The 23,271-nt window shown below is 47.9% G+C and overlaps 1 pseudogene; it reads right to left on the reverse strand.

Moving 5' to 3' along the window:
- Positions 1–804: 804 nt before the first annotated feature.
- Positions 805–12,556, reverse strand: LOC100762760 (annotated as a pseudogene).
- Between the last annotated feature and the right edge of the window lie 10,715 nt (positions 12,557–23,271).

Below are 23,271 nucleotides of genomic sequence, written 5' to 3' on the forward strand. Positions count from 1 at the left end.
TATACGTGTGTGTTTGTGTGAGGGAGTGTGTGTGAGTGTGTGTTGTGTGTTGGATGAGGGAGTGTGTGTGTGAGTATATGTGTCAGGGTACACACCTGCTGTAGCATGCATGTGGAGGTCAGGGTTAGTGACCTCCACAGGGTCTTGTTTTTTGTGCCAGGGCTGCACACTGGGCTGTGAGCTTTTGGGCGATTCTCCTGCTTTCACCACCCCCCAGAGGAGTGGTGGAAATACAGATGTTGACACAGCATCCTTCATTTACTGAGTTCCAGGAACCTGAATGAAGGTATTCAGACTTCTTCTACCAGGGCTTTTGCCTACTGAGAGCCATCTCTCAGGCCTGCAATGGTGTTTATTTGTTTGTTTGTTTGGGTTTTTCGAGATAGGGTTCCTCTGTGGCTTTGAAGGCTGTCCTGGAACTAGCTCTTGTAGACCAGGCTGGTCTCAAACTCACAGAGATCTGCCTGCCCCTGCCTCCAGAGTGCTGGAATTAAAGGTGTACGCCACCACCACCCATCCTGTTTATTTTTGGGTTTTTTTATGGGGAGAAATACACTTTATTCATATGCAGGCAGGACGGAGACTAGTGCCTAGAGATGGTCCATCAGCCCCACCCACAGGCGTGTGTGTGCGTGTGTGTGTGTGTGTGTGTGTGTGTGTGTGTGTGTGTGTGTGTGATAATAGTCTCATAAAACCTGTCAAATGAGCATTTGAGAGTGAGCTTTTTGTTGTTTATTGATTTTTGAGATTGTGTTTTTTTAATATAATAATAAAAAACTTATTACATGAGCCTTGAATGATGGTTTATTTGCCTTTCCGGGCTTTGATCTTCCTCAGGTAGAGCTCCAGGTCCTTGCCTTCTCTGCTCCGCCACACTGGCCTGGTCTTGAGGCAATACAGGCAAGAAGCTCCCCCCCCCCCGCTGGAACTGCTCTTCCAGAAGGCTGCTGATTTTGGCGTTCTTTTTCCTCTCATCATATTTCTTTTGAATTTTCTTTGATTGTTTTTTGTTTAATATTTTTTGCTCCTCAGGAGTCAGCTTGGCCCCCTTCTTGCGACCCAGAGGCAATAATAGTGGTACTGTGGGTACGGTACGGTACGGTACGGTACAGTGTGCTGTCAATGAGCACAATGCTGTTCTTCACCAGGGTCTTGATGTGGGCCAGCTCGTTATTGGATGCATTGTAGAGAAGACCAACACTCAGAGCCCCAGGAAAAGTTCCCCACACCCAATCTCAGGGTACAGTGCTTCTTATTGCCTCCTCCAAGTCAGACTGTGTGTACATGATGAGGGCTAATCTTAGTGCTGGCAGCGGGCCATCCATTGTGGTAGGGCTTTCTTTTATCCAAGGGGCTATTGGCTTAAACCCATGTCTTAGCAGTCTTCTCTGGTGAACACCCCACAGCATTTCTGGAGGCCCCAGCAAGAGCCCAGAGACCAGACTTAGAGACACCAGGTCTCAGAGCCCCTTGGAGGGAGGAAGAGTGAAATGGCCAGGGCACTTCTAGAGGTGTACAACCTGAGATGTTTCAGGTCAATTGCTGCCTACTACTTCAGGGGCGTTCTAACACCATCGCCCCAAAAGGAAACAAATTAGAAAGTTGCCTGATCTATCACCTCCGGAGATGTCTGGTTAAGGTGCCTTCTGTCTGGACACATAGTAGAGGTTAGACACAGTAGCTGATCCAGTCCGTGTCTGGGAACCAAGTGAGACGTCCCTGGATTCCCCTTGTGGTGTGTTCAACTATATGAATGTATGGTGGCCACCCTTGGTTGTCCTTAGTGTGTCTACGTGGTGTGTGTGTGTGTGTGTGTGTGTGTGTGTGTGTGTGTATGTGGTGTGTGTGTGTGTGTGTGTGTGTATAGTGTGTGTGGTGTGTGTGTGTGTGTGTGTATAGTGTGTGTGGTGTGTGTGTGTACGTGGTGTGTGTGTATGTGGTATGTGTATGTGTTGTGTGTGTATGTGATGTGTGTGTGTGTATGTGGTGTGTGTGTGTGTATGTGGTATGTGTGGTGTGTATGTGGTATGTGTGGTGTGTATGTATATATGTGGGGTGTGTGTATGTGGTGTGTGTGTATGCGGTATGTGTATGTGTTGTGTGTGTATGTGATGTGTGTGTGTGTATGTGGTGTGTGTGTGTGTGTGTGTGTGTGTGTATAGTGTGTGTGTGGTGTGTGTGTGTGTGTATGTGGTGTGTGTGTACGTGGTGTGTGTGTGTACGTGGTATGTGTATGTGTTGTGTGTGTATGTGATGTGTGTGTGTGTGTATGTGGTGTGTGTGTGTGTATATGGTGTGTGTGTGTGTATGTGGTATGTGTGGTGTGTATGTGGTATGTGTGGTGTGTATGTATATATGTGGGGTGTGTGTATGTGGTGTGTGTGTATGCGGTATGTGTATGTGTTGTGTGTGTATGTGATGTGTGTGTGTGTGTGTATGTGGTGTGTGTGTGTGTGTATGTGGTATGTGTGGTGTGTATATATATATGTGGGGTGTGTGTATGTGGTGTGTGTGTATGTGGTGTGTGTGTATGTGTTTTGTGTGTGTAGTGTGTGTGTGGTGAGTGTGTATGTGGTGTGTGGTGTGTGTGTGCATATGTGATGTGTGTGTGTATGTGGTATGTGTGGTGTGTGTGTGTATATGTGGGGTGTGTGTATGTGTAGTGTGTGTATGTGGTGAGTGTGTATGTGTTTTGTGTGTGTAGTGTGTGTGTGGTGTGTGTGTATGTGGTGTGTGTGTGTATGGTGTGTGTGAGTATGTGGTGTGTATGCGTATGTGGTGTGTGTGTATGTGGTGTGTGTGTGTATGTGGTATGTGTGGTGTGTGTGTATGTGGTGTGTGTGTGTGGTGTGTATATGTGGTGTGTGTGTATGTGGTGTGTGTGTGTATGTGGTATGTGTGGTGTGTGTGTATGTGGTGTGTGTGTGTGGTGTGTATATGTGGTGTGTGTGTGTATGTGGTATGTGTGATGTGTGTATGTGGTATGTGTATGTGTGTGTGTGGTGTGTGTGTGTGTGTGTGTGTGTGTGTGTGTGTGTGTGTGTGTGTATGTGGTGTGTGTGTGTGTGTGTATGTGTGTTGTGTGGTGTGTGTGTGTGTGTGTGTGTGTGGTGTGGTGTGTGTATGTGGTCGGTGTGTATGTGTATGTGGTGTGTGCATGTGGTGTGTGGTGTGGTGTGTGTGTGTGTGTGTGTGTGTATGTGGTGTGTGCCTGCCTGCCTTTCTTTTCATGTGTCTCTGTCAGTTCTGCTTGCCTATATTGACCAATGGTTTTCTCTGGTGTGAGAACCCCTGGCTTAAGACCTGTGCCCCTCCTGTTGGGGGACCTGAATCCTTTAGTCTCTTACAGGTTTCCCAGAGAACCACCTACAAAAAAAAAAAAAAAAAAAAAAAAAAAAGAAGAAGAAGAAAGAAAAAAAGAAAAGAAAACACTCCCTGTCCTGCTCTAGGAGCAGGAACACTTGTTTGTTTTGTTGCTTGTCTCCTGCTCAGAGTGTCAGGGTTGGTCCATGTGTGGAGGTGGGGAGGCCAGACCTCTCTCCAGGGACCCCTGTCATCTAAGAATGGCCACAGGGAGGTAGAAATAGCTCCTCCGGGTGAGCATTCCCTCTGCTACATGACTGTTCCGAGCAGCCTCAGGAAGGAGGAAAGGCCCCCCTGGCTGAACTTGAACCAAAGAAAAAGAGAAAGTTCCATTCCTTCCTCTTTCATGATTTATGTCTTCTTTTCAACCAATAATTCATATAATTGAAAAACTCAAAACCTAAAAAAGAAAAGAAAAAGAAAAAGAAAAAGAAAAAAAACCTGTGCTGCACAGGGAGATTGATGCCAAATAATGCACTAATTATCTTCTGTTTCAGGCAGCTGTCAGGTTTGTGCTCAAGTAAATCCAAAACAGAGAGCTCTTACCCAAGAAGAGGTCCAAATGAGAGACCAGCGTCCCTGAGAACTCTGGGAAAACTGACTTCACCAAGATCCAGACTACTAGGGGAGGATACAAGAACTTTCTGGTTTTTATAGGTACCTTTTCTGGGTGGGTAGACACATTCCCCATCTGGACTGAAACTGTTTAAATAGTAGCTTTTAAAGTTCCTCCAGGAACTAGTTCTCTGATTTGATCTCCCGCTAGCATCGGGGTAGGACAATGACCCGCTTTCATAGCAAAAATTCTCAATTGGAAACTTCATTGTGCCATTATGCATGTAGACATCAGAGTTCTGGACCGGTAAAAAGAAAAAAAGATCTAACAAAACTCTCATTAGAGTCCAGTAAAGGATGGTGTGGTGACTGGAAAGAAAAGGGAGTGGAGTGGCACTATTAGGAGGTGTGGCCTTGTTGGAGTAGGTGTGGTCTTGTTGGAGGAAGTGTGTCACTGTGGAGGTGGGCTTTGAGGTGTCTTACATGCTCAAGCCATGCCCAGTGAGATAGTCTACTTCCTGTTGCCTTCTGATCAAGATGTAGCCAGCACCATGTCTGTCTACGTGCCACATGCCGTCATCATGATGATGAACTAAACCTCTGAAAATGCAAGCCACCCTAATTAACGTTTCTCCTCTTTAAGTGTTGCTGTGGTCATGGCGTCTCTTCACAGCAATAGAAACCCTTACTAAGACAGATAAATAGACCTCATTCCTTTGTTTTTTTTTCTTTGTTTGTTGGTTGGTTGGTTGTTTTTGTTTTTGTTTTTATTTTTTTTTGGTTTTTTGAGATAGGGTTTCTCTGTGGCTTTGGAAGCTGTACTGGAACTAGCTCTTGTAGACCAGGCTGGTCTCGAATTCACAGAGATCCGCCTGCCTCTGCCTCCAGAGTGCTGGGATTAAAGGCGTGCACCACCAATGCCCGGCTTCCCTTGTTTTTCTTAGGGCCCACTGCACCCCATATGGGGTGGGGGCATTTACCCCTTATGAGATTATGTTCAGAAGACCTCTTTCACTGCTTCCCAGGCTCAGTGACCAGCAGTTAGCAGAACTCTCTAATCAATCCTCTCTTGAGTCACTAAAACCCTCCAGTTCTCCACAAAGGCTATTCATCAGACTATCTGAGAAACCCAGGCCACCTCCTAATCCACCACCAGTTTCCTCTTGTTCACATTCAATGTCTGGGTCAGGCAGGGCGCCAAAGGGACCCTGAAACCAACTTGGAAAGGACCCTACAAGGTGTTTTTTTTTTTTTCATTCCTATAGCTGTAAAAGTAGCAGCATTACACCATGGATCCACCACACCCAGGTCAAGAAACCAGAAGCCACAGATGTCACTACCAAATGGAGTGTCTCCCAGACTACAGACCCATTAGGTTTCATCAGTCCCCAGGCCCTTCCACTCCCAGTCTCTCTGCCTCCTCCTGAGTCTTGTGTTTTGTCCTATGGGTGTACAGGGTCAGGGTCAGAGTCCAATCCCTACACCCTCAGGCCTGGATCTGGGAACTGAGGAAGACAGATACAGGAATGGCATTAGCCATATTCATCTTGACTTTGCTTGCCAATGCCCCCCACTTTAAATGTCTGGTTGTATTAAAGAAAGGAAAGATATGAGATAGGAATACAGAGTTTACAAGTCTATGCATGTCCTGTGGCTGGGCCCCCTAGTTGCCAAAAACAAGGGAGCTTCTATTGTAAAAATTGGGATTATAAAACTGAGGCTTCCTTAAAAAAAAAAAAATTCTTGCATTTGGGAAATAGGGAAAACCTGGGGAATCAGACTCCATACCATGGGAAAGGACCATGGGGATAGATTTACTAGAAATTGCCCCTAACAAAAAACTTTTGGGTCCTAAACTCACCCAGGGCTGAAGTTTATTTATTTGTTTATTTGTCTACACCATAAGGCTCCTGAGAGTGGGACTATTGACTTGGTGGAATATAGTCAAGGTTTATCTATGCTGTAGCATACTTTAGTATACCGATCTCTTTTATAATAAAAGATTCCTTAATATGGGTTTATCACAACTGGTTCCAAACTTGCATCAAGCACCCCTTATCCAGTGGGTTTTTTTTTTTTTTTTTTTTTTTGGTTTTTTGGTGTGTGTGTGTGTGTGTGTGTGTGTGTGTGTGTGTGTGTGTGTTTTCCCCCCGAGACAGGATTTCTCTGTGTAGCTTTGGAGGCTGCCCTGGAACTCACTCTGTAGCCCAGGCTGGCCTTGAACTCTGCGCCCCCTTCCGAGAGCTAGGATTAACGTGTGCACCACCACTGCCCAGCGTTATCCATTGTTTTAAACCACCCCTTTGCTCGTATTCCTTGATCTTTTCCTCCCACTCACCATCAGAACCCTCAGACAATACAGAAGTCTTGTCTCTATCCCATGACCTCTCTCCCTGACCCTTTGTCTGTCCTCTGTTGTCATGAGCCCCACCCTAGTTCAGGATGTCCTCCTTTCTCACAGAGATGACTTTGCCAGTCCCCTGAAATGTGGCCCTGGCTCTTCCATCTACTCAGTACATAGTGGCAGGAGTGACCTTCATTTTCATAGCTGATGGAGTCTCTGTCTTGTTCAGAACCCTTCAATGATCCATGGTTCTCAGGACTGTTGGGAGGCCCTGCTGGTTAGAGGTTGCATTCTACCGTAGCCTGGCAGCTCTCTCTAAGCTCAGCAACATGAAGGACTTCCTCCCCACTGAGGCTTCCTGCTGTCTACCTGCCCGTATTTGGAGGATGTCTCTAGGCCCAGATGCCTAACTTATCTCAAGGATGACCCTTGACACAGTTCCCTGTAAATGCTCTTCCACTGCTGCCCACGTGGTAATTAGGTAAATGCTCTAGACATTTTGATAGAGCCATGCTTCCACTAGTTCTGCGTGCAAATTAGGGTTCGTCCCCAGCTACATATTCCGTATACTCTGGAATAAAGTTGAGCTGTCTCACTGAAGTCATTATCCCAGAGGGCTAATGATTGTTACATCTACAGCCATCCGAACCCTGCTCTATGCTTCTGGACTGGTGGCCAACAATCCCTGAGCAAGAAGGAGAACCATACAGGGCAATTCCCAAATTGTTCGTGGAGGTGCCTAGGTCCATTCAGGACATGTCCCTCTTCACCCCTCAGACATCTTCATCCAGCCCACAGAGCCACTAGCTCTGGCCCTGACAAAGGAAGGCAGGGGTGAAGATATTCTTCACTCTGCTGAACTTCCCCCATCCCATGCTGTCCACCCAGCCAGAAGAGAGCCCATGAGGCTACCTGCTGTCCCAAGGCTATCTCTCTCAGTAGAGCCTTCTTTGTGGTCAAATCTTCACTCCAATGCTAATATCACTCACAGAAAGGGGGTGTCATGGCTCTGCCCACCCCGGTCACTGTCACATTTCATTCTTGACATACACAGCCAAACTTAAAAGTCTTTTTTTTTTTTCAAGACAGGTTTCTCTGTGTAGTTTTGGAGCCTGTCCTGGAACTCGCTCTGTAGACCAGGCTGTCCTCGAGCTCACAGAGATCCTCCTGCCTCTGCCTCCCAAGTGCTGGGATTAAGGGCATGCATCACTACTGCCCCGCTAACCTTAAAAGTCTCATTGTGGGCTGGAGAGATGGCTCAGAGGTTAAGAGCACCAACTGCTCTTCCAGAGGTCCTGAGTTCAATTCCCAGCAACAACATGGTGGCTCACAACCATCTGTTATGAGATCTGGTGCCCTCTTCTGGTGTGCAGATATACATGGAAGCAGCATATTGTATATATAATAAATAAATAAATCTTTAAAAAAAAAGTCTTATTGGTTTAGCCAGGTGGTAGGGGTGTACACCTTTAATCCAAGCACTCAGGAAGCAGAGGCAGGCGGATCTCTGAGTTTGAGGCCAGCCTGCTCTACAGAGTGAGTTCCTGGACAACCAGGGCTACACAGAGAAACCCTGTCATGAAAAACAAAAACAAACAAACGAATGAACAAAAGTCTTATTGGTTTATCCATTTGTTTATAATCTATTTGTCTGTACTACGATGCTCCTCAGAGGGGGACTATTGACTTACTCAGGCATGACTCAACAGCCACCACGTAAATAATACAGGCTAACATGGAATGGATTACCTTTAAAGTAAATCCATCAAATTACTTCCACCTCTGTTGAAGTTTCTCACTGGGTCACTGGGATTTCCTCTTCCTGGTGTAAGTCCTCTTCACCCCTTGACCTCCTCAGGCTGAGTCACTCTGGCTCCTAAGTCACTCTCTGACTGACCTGTTCACTTCCCGTTTCCTCTTCCTCTTCCTCCTCCTCCCAGCAGAGGCCTTTCCTCACCATCAAGGTCTGGGTTCTCTCCAACAATACACAGTCATAGTGAGTCCCCTCTGGGTGGCGTCTGGGTCACTCTGTGTGACCAAAGTATCCCCATCACGGACTACCTGGCAGGTGACCCTTGGAGGTCCCTTGTGTCCTGAGACACAAGGCTCGCAGCTCTCAGAGGAGGGTCCCTGCAGATTCTGCAGTCCCTGCAGTCTCCCTCATTGCAGCATCTTCATGCAATTGCATGCCACACTGAAAAGAAACCGCTCCATACAGGCGGGTTGGCTGCCATGTTTCCCACAACAGATCTGTGGAAAAACAAGTGTGGACCCAGTGCAGGGCAGTGCTGACCAGAAATAGAATGGAAACTATAAACACAATTTAAAATGTTCTATTGACCACATTAACTGTAAAAAATAGGTAAAATCAATGTTAATGATTCTTTAACCCAGTCTATTTAAAACATTATCATTTCAACTTAGTATTATTTCATTCATTATCATTTCAACACTCATAAAATTTTGAGTGAGCCATCTTTTCCCACAGGGTATCTGAAATCCTAGTGTATTTACTCCACTCGGTCTGGTCTAGCCATATCCAAGAGACAACAGCGGCTGCCAGACTGGACATGGGAGACCTCTGCAGTGCCCACAGAGCAGGCCCACAGGTGGAAACACCTGGACACGGTGCCCCGAGAATTGACAATGTGCTCAGCTTACTTAGCTACCTTCCCTCCAGCTACCCAGGATCAGGTGGAGGCTTCTCCTTTGGTCCCACTGGGACTTCTCAAAGGGCTGCCATTCTGGGGTACAAAAGGGCTCTGCTACTTTTATCCAGTGGGGAGTAAGCGACTTTCATCCCCATGCCATTCTCACTGTCTTCTCTGCAGCCCCTCGATGTGAATCTGTTCAAAGTGAATCAGTCTGCCAGCCAAGTGTTCGTTCAGAGTTTACTGCATTTGAGCCACCTGCCAGGCCCTAGGTGTAGGAGGCAAACCTGGTTCCTGCCCCCTTCCCCACCCCCACCCACTGCTTGACCAAGGATCTTCAAGGGCCATCACCAGCTCCTTAAGAACAGGGCTGATTCTGTTCCTAAGACCAAGGAGCTCATACACCACTGGGGAAAGGTTAACTACAAACCTGTCCTTCCTGGTTGCACTCAGACCTGTGATATTCCTCGGTGGTTAGCGCTATGGGGTCAGGCCAAAAGACTTAAGAATGGCATGAAGTGATGGCTTCTGCTGGATCCCAGACCACATAGGTAGTGAGGAAGTGAGGCTTTTAGGAGTCACTTGCTCACATCAGCTCAGGAGCCTGCATTTTAGAATGCTGTCACTCTTTCTTTGCTCCTAACACTGTATAGTCCAAACCCCGAGGACTTGTCAACATCTGAGCAGTGTTGTGCTTTGAGCCACTTTTAGGGGGAAAAGGGGCTCCATTTTTCCACTCTGTAGTTTTCTTAAAATAGACATGTGTTTTGTAGTCTCCTGCTAGTAAAGTAGTTTTGCTTTCTAAGCTATAACAGTTGACTTTATTCTTCTACTCTGAGAATCTCGACCTGTTTGAGTGTACATAATATATATAAAGGGAGCCTTAATGGATTTGTTTTCATAACTTAATATTTTTTGTATTTGCTCTTGTAGAATTGTTTTTTTTTTTTTTAATGGAAAGTATTACAGAATCGAGGGTGGAATTCTTAGAACCAAAGTTATTCTTAATAAAAATCACCAATACTTGGACCACAAAGAAAAAAAAAAAAAAAAAGCCTTCCTTGCCCAGGCCTCATGCCTCTTACCCCCTCCCCAGCCATGCTAATTTAGGTTTAGTTTCTATTTCACACTTTGGCCTGGTCCCTCCTCATCCTGGGGAGGTTTCTGTGTATGAGTCACTTGCCTCAAGGTAAGTAGCACCAGGTAGCAAAGATGACGGGGTCACCAGGAGGATAAGAAGGAAGTCTGCGCTGCACAACGAGGTCACAGTTCGCGGCCCTGTAGCCTCTAGATCATTCTGGAATGACCCACACTGAGCTGGTCCTGAGAATGACACCCACCTAATGTGGAGAAGGACAGGAAAGATTCCCCTCCTCCCATCAGCCTCTTGACTGAGATCCAGGGTCGTGTGTTTGTGTCAATTTAATATCTGACAAGTACCACATGTCCAAGGGTAAAATAGTGGATTATGGAACAGGGAGAAGCAGCAGGAGCAAGCTTCAGGCACCCTACCAATGGCATTGCTGTTCCTCCACGCTGGGACAGGGTGAGGACTCTGCATGGACCAGTGGGCAGTGAGCATGGCTTCCCTGTCCTTTGCTTTATAAGGAAAGGTTCCTTCTGAATTAGTCCCTATCTTCACACTTTTCCAATCGCCCGGCATGGCTAATGGCTAAAAGGACAATAGCTAAAGAGGTTGGAGGAGGTGGTGAGGACCCAAACTAGGGCCTGGCATGAACTAAGCCCAGGCCGCCGCCCTGAGTCTCCACCTCCTGGTGAGCACTGTACTTCTCTTAGGAGAGTCAAGAGTTCAGTGAGCAAACTGTCTTGCTGGGCCTATGATACACATGTGAAACCGCAGCCTGGGAAGTCTGAGAAACTTGCCCATATCTTGTGTGTGAAGACATGGAGTGTACCGGGCAGTCGTAGCTTAAAGACCCCATGTTCCCAGCCATGACACTGGTAAGACAGCCAAGGGAAAGAGGTCCTTCAGATTACCAGGCCCTCTGCAGCCCTGTGAACCCCATCACATGTGTGTAGAGTGGCAGCCCCCTCGTGCCTCCCAGGCAGGGATAAGAGGCATGCACAGTCTTCCTTAAACGTCAGAGCCCACCAGGCAGGCGCTCCAGTCTGCCTTGTCCTTCCTCCCTCGGGTTCAGACTTGCATGGCAGTCATAGGCCTCTCTTTTCTTCCTGCTAGTTTTCTCTCAAGCACTTACCTCCCCTCCGAGGGTCTTCAGCACTAATCCCAACTGCTTCTTGAAGACCCTGGATCAACACAACCCGCTGTGCGCTTTCACAAGCCCTCGGCCCCTCCCTGGGGAAGCATGTGATTATCCTCAAGGAAGAAACACAGACAGGGCACCCCCCAAGTGAGACATCTCCAGGAGGGCACCCCCAAAGAAGGCCTCCCCAGCAAGGCACCCCAAGCAAGGTACCCCTAGCACAGCACTCCAGCTCTCTGACTCAGGCTCAGTCTGGGAGACTCTGCTCAGGGAAAAGACCCCTCTTGCCTCCAGCTCAGCCCCACCCCCAAGTCTTGGTGTTTCTTGTGTGCAGCTGCCAAACAGCCATCCTTCAAAACCTGCCTCAAGCCGGGTGTTGGTGGCGCACGCCTTTAATCCCAGCACTCCGGAGGCAGAGGCAGGAGGATCTCTGTGAGTTCGAGGCCAGTCTGGTCTCTAGAGCGAGCGCCAGGATAGGCTCCAAAGCTACACAGAGAAACCCTGTCTCGAAAAAAAACAAAACAAAACAAAACAAAAAAATGAAGATTTTCTGGAGAGATGGCGCAGAGGTTAAAAGCACCGACTGCTCTTCCAGAGGTCCTGAGTTCAATTCCCAGCAACCACACGGTGGCTCATAGACATCCGTTATGAGATCTGGTGCTCTCAACCGCTGAGCCATCTCTCCAGCCCGACTCCCACAAATTTTGACCTCCACACGTGCACTGAGACATGTGATCCGCCACGCCACCACCCAGGAAAAAATAAAAATAAAATAAATGTAGGGCTGGAGCGATGGCTCTGGTTAAGAGCATTTCTTGCATAGGATATAGTTTCAGTTCCCAGCAACGTTATGACAGCTAACTCCAGAGATCTAGCACCATCTTCTGGCCTCCACGGGTACTGCATGCATGTGCTGCACAGACATGCATGCAAAAACACCCATACACGTTAAAATAAATAAATAATAAATAATAAGTCTGACTGTGTCCAAGAAGACCAGAGTCTCCGAGATTTGGGGATCAGGCTGTGGATTGTTTATCCTCAGGGTCAGGAACCACATGGAAGCGTTTGAGGCAAGAAGGGCCAATCCCGTTGGGGCCACTGGCTCTAATTTCAGATGTTGCCATAGCTCTTTCTCCACCTGTGAAAAGGATCTTGACATGTTTGCTCCCTGGGGATGAGCTTGTCATGATCGTGGCCGAGTGGCTGGGTCTCAGCTGCCCTCTTTCAGGTCAGACATTGCAGTAGCAGGTAAGATGTGGGGAGTAGCCACACAGGGCCTTCCCAGGGCTCCTGGTGCTCACGTGCTAGAGGACATGGACAGCAGAGAACAAAGACACCTGAGTCCGGGTTTTAAGATCTGCGTGCTTCTCTTCATACCGGAAGAGGATGTGAGATGCATGAGAGGTGAGGCGCATGCTCGGGGAAGAGCCAGGGATGCCCAGGGCTAGGGAAGGAGAGAGGGGCCAGGGATGCCCTGGGCTAGGGAAGGGAGAGAAGGATGGTTTGTGAGCCAGAGATGCCTGAGGCTAGGGAAGGGGTGAGGAGCCTGGGATGTCCAGGGCTAGGGAAGTGGGGGGAGGAAGTTTGCTGGCAGCGTGCCATCTGAGCCAGACACAGGTAGTTCTGCTTCCTGGGGCCCACATCGGAGTGGCTGCCGGCCTCTTCAGGTCCCTCTGTGATACATGGACAATCACCTCCGGGTGAGTCTGAGGAAGGGGGTCTGAGACTGCTCCATCCACCAACCCAGGCTCTGCAGGCCTTGCGCCAGCGTGATAGTTGATCTCCACTGTTGGAAAGTCTGCAGGGGAATCTTCAGAGTGGCTCAACTAAAGAGGGAAGACCCCAGCCCCACCCCTGTGCCCCCCCACACACATTGAGCTTGAGTAGCACCACCCACCGTGGGTTGGGATTCTGGATAAAATACAAAGGAGGAAGTGAGCAGAGGGCCAGTAAAAATCTTTTTCTGTTTCTTGACTGTAAAGATTCCATATGACCAGCCACCTCATGCTCTGCCCACTATGACCCCTGCCCCCATCATGATGAGTGAGCTTTAACACTAAAAGCTGACCCTTGCTTAGGTTGCTTTTGCTAGGCATCTGTCTCGGTAACAAATAATAAGGCCCAGCTGCTCTCAGCCTCAAGTTACCCCAGCTCCCTTGTGCCCACAGGAGTGAATGAGCCCAAAATGTAGGGCTTAACTGTTAGAAGGAACCTGGGACAGAAAACAAGGGTCTGACTGAAGGCGACACTAGGCCCAGACCAGACCTTGCTGTGTGGCCTCTTGAAAATGTTTGATGACCAGAATTTTGGTTTTCTTTCTTTTGTTTTGTTTTTCAAGATGGGGTTTCTCTGTGTAGCCCTGGCTCTCCTGGAACTCGCTCTGTAGACCAGGCTGGCCTGGAAATCACAGAGATCCGCCTGCCTCTGCTTCCCAAGTGCTGGGATTAAAGGAGTGCACCACCACCACCACCTGGAGTTTTGTTTTTGTTTTTGTTTTTTGGTGCTGGCATCTTAAGCTGATTCAATAAATAAACACAAAGTTCCGAGCACAGGCCGTTGGAAGAGAACACTTGTTCTAGGGAAAGGCAGTGGCCACTCCTCGGGGACAAGTTGAGAAATTCCAAGGCTATTTTTAATTATCACAATGCCAGAGAGTACAAGGGCAGGGCCTAGGGACCCCACAACATAGTCATGCCTGAGAAGAAATGTCCCGTAGTCTACGTGACAAAGGAAGGTTTGTACAGTTTTTAGACAAACTGAATTTTCCAGGAACTCAACCATTGTGCAAACTGAGGGAGCTGTGTGTTTTGTTTGGCACGTCACCAAGAGCTGTTAACTTCATGGGAAATCTCACCACTCACAGCACTGCCGCTGTGGTATGGAGGTGATGGCAGTAGTCCCAGGCGCCACATTGGAGCAGAATTCCCCTGGGCACATGCATCGGACCTTCTAACTGTTCTTCACCCTCTTAGAGGGTGAAGAACTGTTCTTCACCCTCTTTCTCAAGCTCTAAGGTGCATGCACCCGAGGGGTCTTGTCAGAGCACAGAGTTCCCTGTGCCGCCAGAGGTGGGACAGGGCACAGCCTGGTGTGTGCAGTGACAGGTAGAGGGCAGGTTTCATTATGTCTGCTTCTTCTATTCCTCGTCTGAGTGGCAGGTGCCATCTTGGATCTAGTCCCCCAGCCCAGCAGACAGACTCTGAGAGAGCAGAGTTCAGGTGTTAATGGGGTGTGTCTCAGACCTGCAAGATCCCACAGAGGAGGAGGTGGAGCTGTGAGACTGGCACAGCCTAGCCTCAGCTGGTGTCCTCCCTCTGAGGTGGCCCTGGGATGGCACCTTCAGAGAGGTGGCCTTCTGAGGTATCTCAAACTGAAGCAGGAGCATGAGGCATCTGCCAGCTGTGGCAGTTTGAATGTAATCGGCCCCCATAGTCTCACAGATAGTGGTGCTATTAGGAGGTGAGGCATGGTTGGAATAGGGATGACCTTGTTGGAAGAAGTGTGTCACTGGGGGGGAGGGTTTTAAAGTCTTCTATGCTCAAGCTACACTCAGTAACACAGTTCATTTCCTGTTGCCTGCAGATCAAGATATAGACCTCTCAGCTCCTTCTCCAGAACCATGTCTGCCTGCGTGCCACCATGTCCCGCCATAATGATAATGAACTGGACCTCTGAATTGTGAGCCACCCAATTAAATGTTTTCCTTATAAGAGTTGCTGTGGTTATGGTATCTCTTCACAGCAATAAAAACCCTAAGACAACTGAAAATCAGTGTCTAATTTCCTCCCACCCTGCGAACACCAATTTGGTTCTTTGTGTGCATGAGTATGTGTGTATATGTGTGTGTGGTATGAGGTGTGTGTGTGTGTGTGTGTGTGTGTGTGTGTGTGTGTGATGTGGGTGCTGGCATGACTGTGCACACACAGAGGCCAGAGGAGGGTTTAGGATCGGCTCTATCACTCTCCACCTTATTCCCTTAAAACAGGGTCTCTCACCAAACCTGGAACTGGACCCTTGGCCAGCAGGACCAGTCTATCTTCCCCACAGCACTGGGGTTATAGACATGTGGGTGAACAGGACCATTTTTTTATGTGGGTGCTGGGACTCAACTCCCCATCCTTGTGCTTGCACAGCAAGTCCCCTTATCCTTTAAGGTCCCTTACCCAGGCGCACTTTGGCTCTCTTTGGCCGCAGGGATGTTGAGGCCAGGCCCCTGGTTCTTGATCTTAGGTTGCGCCTCCCTCCAAGTGATCCACACCACCTGCCCATGCTGGTCTGTTGTGGGGGTTCAGTTAGCAGCAAGCCTACTACAAGGGCCCAGCCAGGGCGTAAAACTCCTGAGGAGGAGACTTTTCTCCAACCAGACAGTCTACCACCCAGAATCATGGGGATCCCCTCTGATTTTCTCTCCACCTTCCCTTTGCTTGGCCCCAGATGATGAAGTGTATAGCAGGGCAGAGAGGCAGACACCATCATTTTGGGGCCAGACCCGTTGGAAGCCAAGCTGGAACCCAGTGAAGGAAGTGTGGGAGACGTGACAATGGAGCCGCCCAAACTACAGACCTCAGAACGCTGTGCTAGTCCAGCGCCAATGCAGGGCTCGAACCCACTCATCAGAGGGGCACACCTGTGTGAGACAGATCCAGGAAATTAAACAGACCTGAAAATGGAGTGACATTGGTATCACAGTTCACAGAAGGCAGATAGGCGTGTGGTCAGGAGGTAGGGAGACAGTTCAGTTAATGGGGTGTTTGCCATGCAAGAGTAAAGACCCAAGAATGGATCCCAGATCTCATTTAAAACGCTGAGTGAGTGGGCCAGAGTGGGTCAGAGAGATGCTCAGTAGGTACCCACATTTGCCCATGCCCCATGCCCCATGCCCCAAGTGCCATTCTGGGGACACACATGATGCAAGGACAGAGCTGACTTCTTTAAGTTTTCCTCCACACTTATGCCATGGCATGCCTATTTACACACACACACACACACACACAGAGAGAGAGAGAGAGAGAGAGAGAGAGAGAGAACTAAATGTGTTTTTTTTATTTAAAATTGGCACAACTGTATGCAGCTATGACCCCAACACTGGGGAGGCAGAGATAAGTGGGTCCCTGGAGCCGAGTGACAGTCAATCTAACCAAACGGTGGCGCAGGCAGAGGCAGGTGTCAGCCTGGTCTACAAAGCAAGTTCCAAGGCAGCTAGGGATATACAGAGAAACCCTGTCTCAAATAAATAAATGGAAACAGGCACAACCTCTACAAATGACCAACAGCACACAGACTGTTTATGAGTAAACACACACACACACACACACACACACACACACACACACACACACAAGAGTAGAAACAGTGATACAGTAAACAGTGGTTGCATGCAAGGATCAGAACTAACAATGAGCCGGAGATCTTATTTCTCTGTTCTTGAAGCTTCATAATGAAGAATTTCCTTTGGCAAAGAAAGGAAATGTTTTACTTGGGGCAAGGATCCGTCTTTTATTTTGGTGGGGGGACAATAGTCATCTCACTTTAAGTCATCTCAGTGCCTGTTAACAGCCCCAGCTACTAGCACAGTGCCAAGTGGCAGCCGGAGCAGGGAGCTCATTTGGTGGGATTCATTTTTGGAGAGTTTATGAATGCATGCATGGATAACATATTTGCATTTGAAAACTTCTCATAGAGGAAGGGGTTAGAAATAAGAACTGTTCTAAGTGAGAGCTGGGTGTTCGAGACAAGGGAAATGGATGTGCATTCTATGCCCTAGGCTGTGGTTAAACAGGACATAATCAGCACATGCTAAGAGGTTCAGGACCCAGCACAAACCCTTTCCCAAAGACTGGGTGAGTGCCACCACCACCAGGGTAGCTCAGGGCTAGACTGGACCTCCGTGAAGAGAATGGTGGCCAATGGGATGGGGCAGCCTGGGCTAGAAGGGAGCGGTAGGGAAGGTGGCTTTTTTGTAGGATGGAAAGCACACACTGCCGAGCCCTTGCTGGGGCAGGGGAGACAACACAGACGTTGATGCTTCAGGAACAAGCTAGTAACATCTTAGGGAAGGAGGCTGGACAGAGTGTGGAGAGCGAACTGGGCCCACACATGCTGGACAGAAAGTCCCAACTTCGAGAGACGAGACTGCTGGCTGTGAGGGTCAAGAAAGGACAACCAGGACAGGGAACAACCTGAGGCAAAGAACTTGGCTGCTCTGTGGGGACCAAAGCCATGCCATGATGCCACTCACACCTACAGGAAGTAACCAGTGCTGGAAGGGACATGGAGGAAGAGCAATGTGTGTGCTCTGCTAGTATGAATGTAAACTTGTTCCAAACAATCAAAAATGGACTTACCATGCGGCCCAGCCATCCTGTGTCTGGGCAAATACCCAAAGGAATTGAAAGAAGAGTCTTGATACGGGCACACTAATGCCCACGGCAGCATATTGCCGACAAAGGGTGGCAGCAACCCAAGTCCATAGAAATAGGCAAAGAAATGTAGTGGATTCATTCGGGGGACTGTGATTCAGCCTTCAAACAGAAGGCAATTCTGACCCATGCTATACCACCGTTGAACCTTTTGGGGGGGTGGGTGCAGGAGGTTGAGACTGTGCAGCCCTGGCTGTCCTGCAACTCTCTATGTAGACCAGGCTGGCCTCGAACTGAGGATGGCTGTCAGGGTAGGGATCCTGGATCCAGGCAGGACTCTAAGGCCTGCCATCTCTGTGGGGTCAGAGCAGGGCTACCCTCATTCGGAGCTTTGCACAGTTACTCTGTCTGGAGATCTTGGTAGCACAGGTTTCAGTCGAGTGAGTCCAGGACAGGCCTTCCAGGTGCTGGACCTCATGTGACTGTTTACATAGGCCAAGGGGTAAGCAAACCTCCCCTGGGGTGGGGAGGGACTCCACCAAAGCACTGGAGGGGTTTTCAGGATTCCTCAGGACAGGTGGTTCTGTCCCTACCTCAGATGTCAGAATGAGAAAGCCCCAGTGGAGAACCACACATCCCTTGGGGTTGTAGAAACAATGAGACATCTTCAGACAGCTCCAGAGAAGGTAGCTGAGCCAAGGGCATCTCCCCACCTGGGGAGCTGTGGAAAGGTTGGGCAACCTCGGGAGCTAACCTCTGCCAGTCTACAGCCACCACCCTGGAGCCTTGGAAGGAGCCTTCCAGGCAGCTAGACCATCTGCTCTAGCATTCCCAGGTATCTTTAAAATACCTTGAGAATCTACGTCCTTTCCTAAGAGACATTCAGACTATAGAAAAGGAGATCTATTTTCCTGAAAATACATTTACAAACATGTTAAAATAATTCATTAAAAGAGGGAGCAGAAAGGCTGAGTCAGGGGAAGAATAGAAGATTACAAGAATGGAGATACCATAATAGAGGGAGACATTTTAGGTTTTCAGAGAAATCAGGCACTAGTGAAATGTCTGGAGATCTACAAAGATGACACCAGCTAACAATCTAAGCAACAGAGGAGAGGCTACCTTAAATGCCCTCCCCTGATAATGAGATTGATGACTGACTTATATGCTATCATATAGCCTTCATCCAGCAACTGGTGGAAGTAGAAGCAGACACCCACAACTAATCACTGAACTAAACTGGAACCAAATGCAGAGAAGGACGAGTGAAGAGCAAAGTGGTCCAGACCAGGCTGGTGAAACCCACAGAAACAACTGACCTGAACATTGGGGAACTCTTGCTCCCCAGACTGATAGCTGGAATAGCAGCTTGGGACTGATCCAGACCCCAGGAACATGGGTTTCAGTGAGGAAACCTCAGAAATCTACAGGACTTCCTGTAGTAATTCAGTACTTATCCCTAGCATAGGTGTGGACTTTGGAAGCCCATTCCACATAGAGGAATACTCCCTGAGCCTAGACACGGGGTGGGGGGGGGCTAGGCCCTATGCCAAAGAATATGACAGACTCTAATGACACCCTATGGAAGGCCTCACCATCCAGGGGGAGCAGAAAGGGTATGTGATAGGTAGGGTTTTAGTGGGGAGCAGGGGAGGAGAGGAGGGAGAGGGAACTGGGATTGTCTTGTAAAACAATCTTGTTCCTAATTCAAATTTAAATATCTGCAAAAAATAGAGTATTAAGAAAATAATGCCTTACACAACAAGAGTCTATACATAGAATGCAATATATGTAGTGTTTCAAGGACGTTCAAGATGAAAATCTGTAGTTTACGGTGCTGGAGAGAGAGATGGCCCGGTGATTAAGAGCACCTGCTACTCTTGCAGAGGCGCCACGCTCAGTTCCCAGAGTAATCAGGTGGCTCACAATTACCTGCAATCCAGACATACATGTGGTGCACAGACATACATACAAACACTCACACACATAAAATAAAAATAAATAAATCTTAAAAAGCAGCAGCAGCTAGCCGGGCATGTTGGTGCACCCCTTTAATCCCAGTGGGAGGCCAGCCTGGTCTACAGAGTGAATTCCAGGACAGGCAGGGCTACACAGAGAAACCCTGTCTCTAAAACCAAACACAAACACACACACACACACACACACACACACACACACACACACACACACACCGCCCCTTGTAATCAATTCATGCCAATGCCCTCATTTTTATAATACATAACACATGTGCACCAATAAAGCTAATATCCCAAATTTCCCGTGTTTTTCTGATTGTGCTCTGCTGACTGCCCCAATTCCACAATGGGCAATATGACAGACAGTCATAAAAAGAACAGAGACAAATACAGTAGAAACCCAAGCACCCCAAGTGGTGTGGTGTCAGGACTTCCTGAGGAGTGACTGCCTGCTCCCCGATGAGCCCTCGGCATCCTAGCACATGGCTGGGAGGCCACATGCTCAGCGCATCCCTCCTTCAGAGCCTCCGAACCTGTTCACAGAAACAGGCAGGATTCATGTGCCCTTTCTCTTTACCTTAGACCCTAGATACCCCCATTTGGCACCTTCTGCCTCTGCCTCTGCCTCTGCCTCTGCCTCTGCCTCTGCCTCTGGGAGTTCTGGGACTAAAGGCGTGCACCACCACCCTGCTTGGTTTTTTTTTTAAGATTTATTTATTATGAATACAGTGTTCTGCCTGCATGTGTGCCTGCATGCCAGAAGAGGGCATCAGATCTCATTATAGATTTTTGAAATCAGGACCTCTGGAAGAGCAAGCAGCCAGTGCTCTTAACCTCTGATCCATCTCTCCAGCCCATGTGTGTGTGTATATATATATATGCATGCATTGGTGCTTTTGCCATGGGTATCAGATCCTCTGGAACTGGAATTACAGACAGTTGTGAGCTGCCATGTCGGTGCTGGGAATTGAACACAGGTCCTCTGAAAGAGCAGTCAGCAGTCAGTACTCTTAACCACTGAGCCATCTCTCCAGCCCCCTTGGTTTGGACACTTAATGGTTTGCTGGGCAATGACTTCATACAATCCTATGCTCTCAGATTTAGTTAAAAAATGCAGTGTCTCCATTTTTCAATAGGTGGCGCTGCTGACACAAAGGTCAATTGCTCAGGGGTTCAACCCAAAGTGGATTGCAAAGATCATTCAAGCAGTTCTGGATGCAGACAGAGCATCCAAATATAAGGTCTGGGAGCAAAGTTACTACCACTACTACCAAAAACGAAGGGAGACTTGTCTAAGAGATTTTTATAAATGGAAACATTTAAAGAAAAACCTTAAGGTTTAGTTCTTGATCTTATCATTTCACCCAAAACTTGTTAGCCCTGGGACAGTCTTTGAGAAGCTCAGAAGCAAGTCTCCAAGTTGAAAGTTCTGTAAAAATTAACTTGCTTCAAGTGAAAAACACCTTTTGCCTTCAAAGTGCAAGGGGGCGCATGCTAGATTTTTCTTTCCTTTTGGCTACCCTGGATAGTGTTAAGCAGATCCGTCTGGCTTAAAGAGAGAACCCATCACCTCTGCCTACAGAATAAAAGGAATTCAGCAGCTTCAGGACCAAGACCTGTCACTAACCAGGATCTGAGAAGCACCTTCAGTCTACTGCCCAAAACAGGAAGAGAAAAGGCTCAGAGCAAACCAGTCCATGATGAGAGCTGGCAGCTAACCTCTCAAACACATGCCCGCCCCTCTCATCTTCCGGACTTCTACCAAGTCAGCAATCACCATCTGGGGAGCCACCTCCCCGAGCACACAAAGACTACGGGGCTTCACCATCTTGCTGTATGATGTCATTCTTTCCCAGGGGCACAGACTGTCTATTCAGCTTGCCTTGGTTCTGTCAGCAGGGCTGACAGATTGCACAACAAATCCCGAGTTGATTCCCCGGGGTTGGTAAACCCAGATCAGCTTCTGCTACACATGGAGATGCTGCACAAGCTGGCAGGTCGATTGGGGGAAGCCAGCAGGAAGGCCTGGAGTTTAGGAAACTCAGCAAGAGCAGTGCACTGCATTCCTGATCCCCCAGGAGCCGCAGCTGCTCTGGCGTCCCGCCCCTGCGAAAGCCTTTCTGAAACACATTCTCTATGACACAGTCTTTTTTTTTTCTTAATCTTAAATGGAGTTGAAAATTGGTCTGTAAGATATCTCTGGATGTAACAAAAGAACATTCTGTTGTCAAAAAGTGGGAGCGGGGACGCTAAGGGGAAATGAGAACAGGGCTCAGATGGTGTAGAATAGCTGATGTTTGCCCTTTGTTGGTTTTAGTGGGTGCTTTACTGTGGCTGGTGCACTAGACAAAGTGCCTGCCTTCCCCATCTCTAGGCCCACAGGCATCCTCTCTGGTAAAGTGGCTCTTCTATCCAGAAGCTCAGGAAGGCTAAATGACATTTATTTTTATTGTGTTCTGTGTATGGGTGTCTCCCTCATGGCAGCAGAGGCCAGAAAAGGGGATTGGATACCCTGGAACTGGAGTTACAGACAGTTGGGAATTGCCACATGGGTGTTGGGGACTGAATCTAGGTCTTCTGGAAGAGCAGCCAGGGCTCTCTCACACTTTTAAAGATTTTGTCTATTTATTAAGAGTCTCACTAGACAGTCTTGACTGGCCTGAACCAGACTAGTCTCAAAACTCACCTGCCTCTACCTCCTGAGTACTTGAGATTAAAGGTATATGCCACCATGCCTAGCTTATTTTTTTAATTATACCTGTGTGTCTGTCTATGTGTGGGTGTATACACATGAGTGCCAGTGCCTGTGACCAGGATAGCTTTGGATACACTGGAGCTGGAGTTATAAGCAGTTGTAAGTCACTACAAGGCCATTATAAACTATACTACTTACTGAGTTGTCCCTCCAACCCAGGTTAAATGACTTTATTTTTGGTTTTCAGAGACAGGGTTTCCTTATATACCTCTGGTTGGCCTTGAACTTGATCTGTAGACCACACTGGCTTCAAATTCAAGAGATCTGCCTGTCTCTGCCTCCTGAGTGCTGGAGTTAAAGGTGTGCACCACCACCCCGTGGTTAAATGACTTTTTTGAGATGAAGAAGAGCTGAATAAAGACCCTGGGCCAGGTCTAGAGATTTGACTGCCTTAGTGGGTTAAGAGCACTCATTCTTGTGAAGGGTTCAATTCACAGTACACACATGGCGGGTAACCACTTTCACGGGTGCTAGGCATGCCTGGGGTGAACAGAAACATACGTGTAGGCAAAGTGCTTGTATGAGTAAGATAAATCTTTTAAAAAAAAAACAAAAAAACAATCTCTTGGTCTAACACTGCTTACTTTTCTCCACTTACGTTATGGCTAACAAATATTTTTAGAGTTTTAAATTTTTATTTTATTTTATAAGCAACCCCTCCACCCCCATCTAGGCAAGGGCTCTAGAAAATGAGTTAACTTTAGATTCTAGGCATTTTTACCTAGAATCCATCGTTTCCATAATTCCTTATGACTTCATTTTAACTGAAATAATATAATCAGGATTTGCATGACAAAAGGACCACACATATTGTATAATGTGGCTTGGGCTGCCTGGAATTTAAGGTCTGATGGGGACAGCTTTCTCATTTAGGCGAGGGAACTTAAACTGTCCCCCTCAACAAAGACACACCACACACACATATCACACACAAAATACAACACACACATACATACACCACACACACACACATATACACCACACACACATATACACCATACACACATACACACACACACAACACACACATACATATGTAC

This window comes from Cricetulus griseus, chromosome 4 (genome assembly GCF_003668045.3).
Source record: "Cricetulus griseus strain 17A/GY chromosome 4, alternate assembly CriGri-PICRH-1.0, whole genome shotgun sequence".
NCBI classification, from domain to species: domain Eukaryota; kingdom Metazoa; phylum Chordata; class Mammalia; order Rodentia; family Cricetidae; genus Cricetulus; species Cricetulus griseus.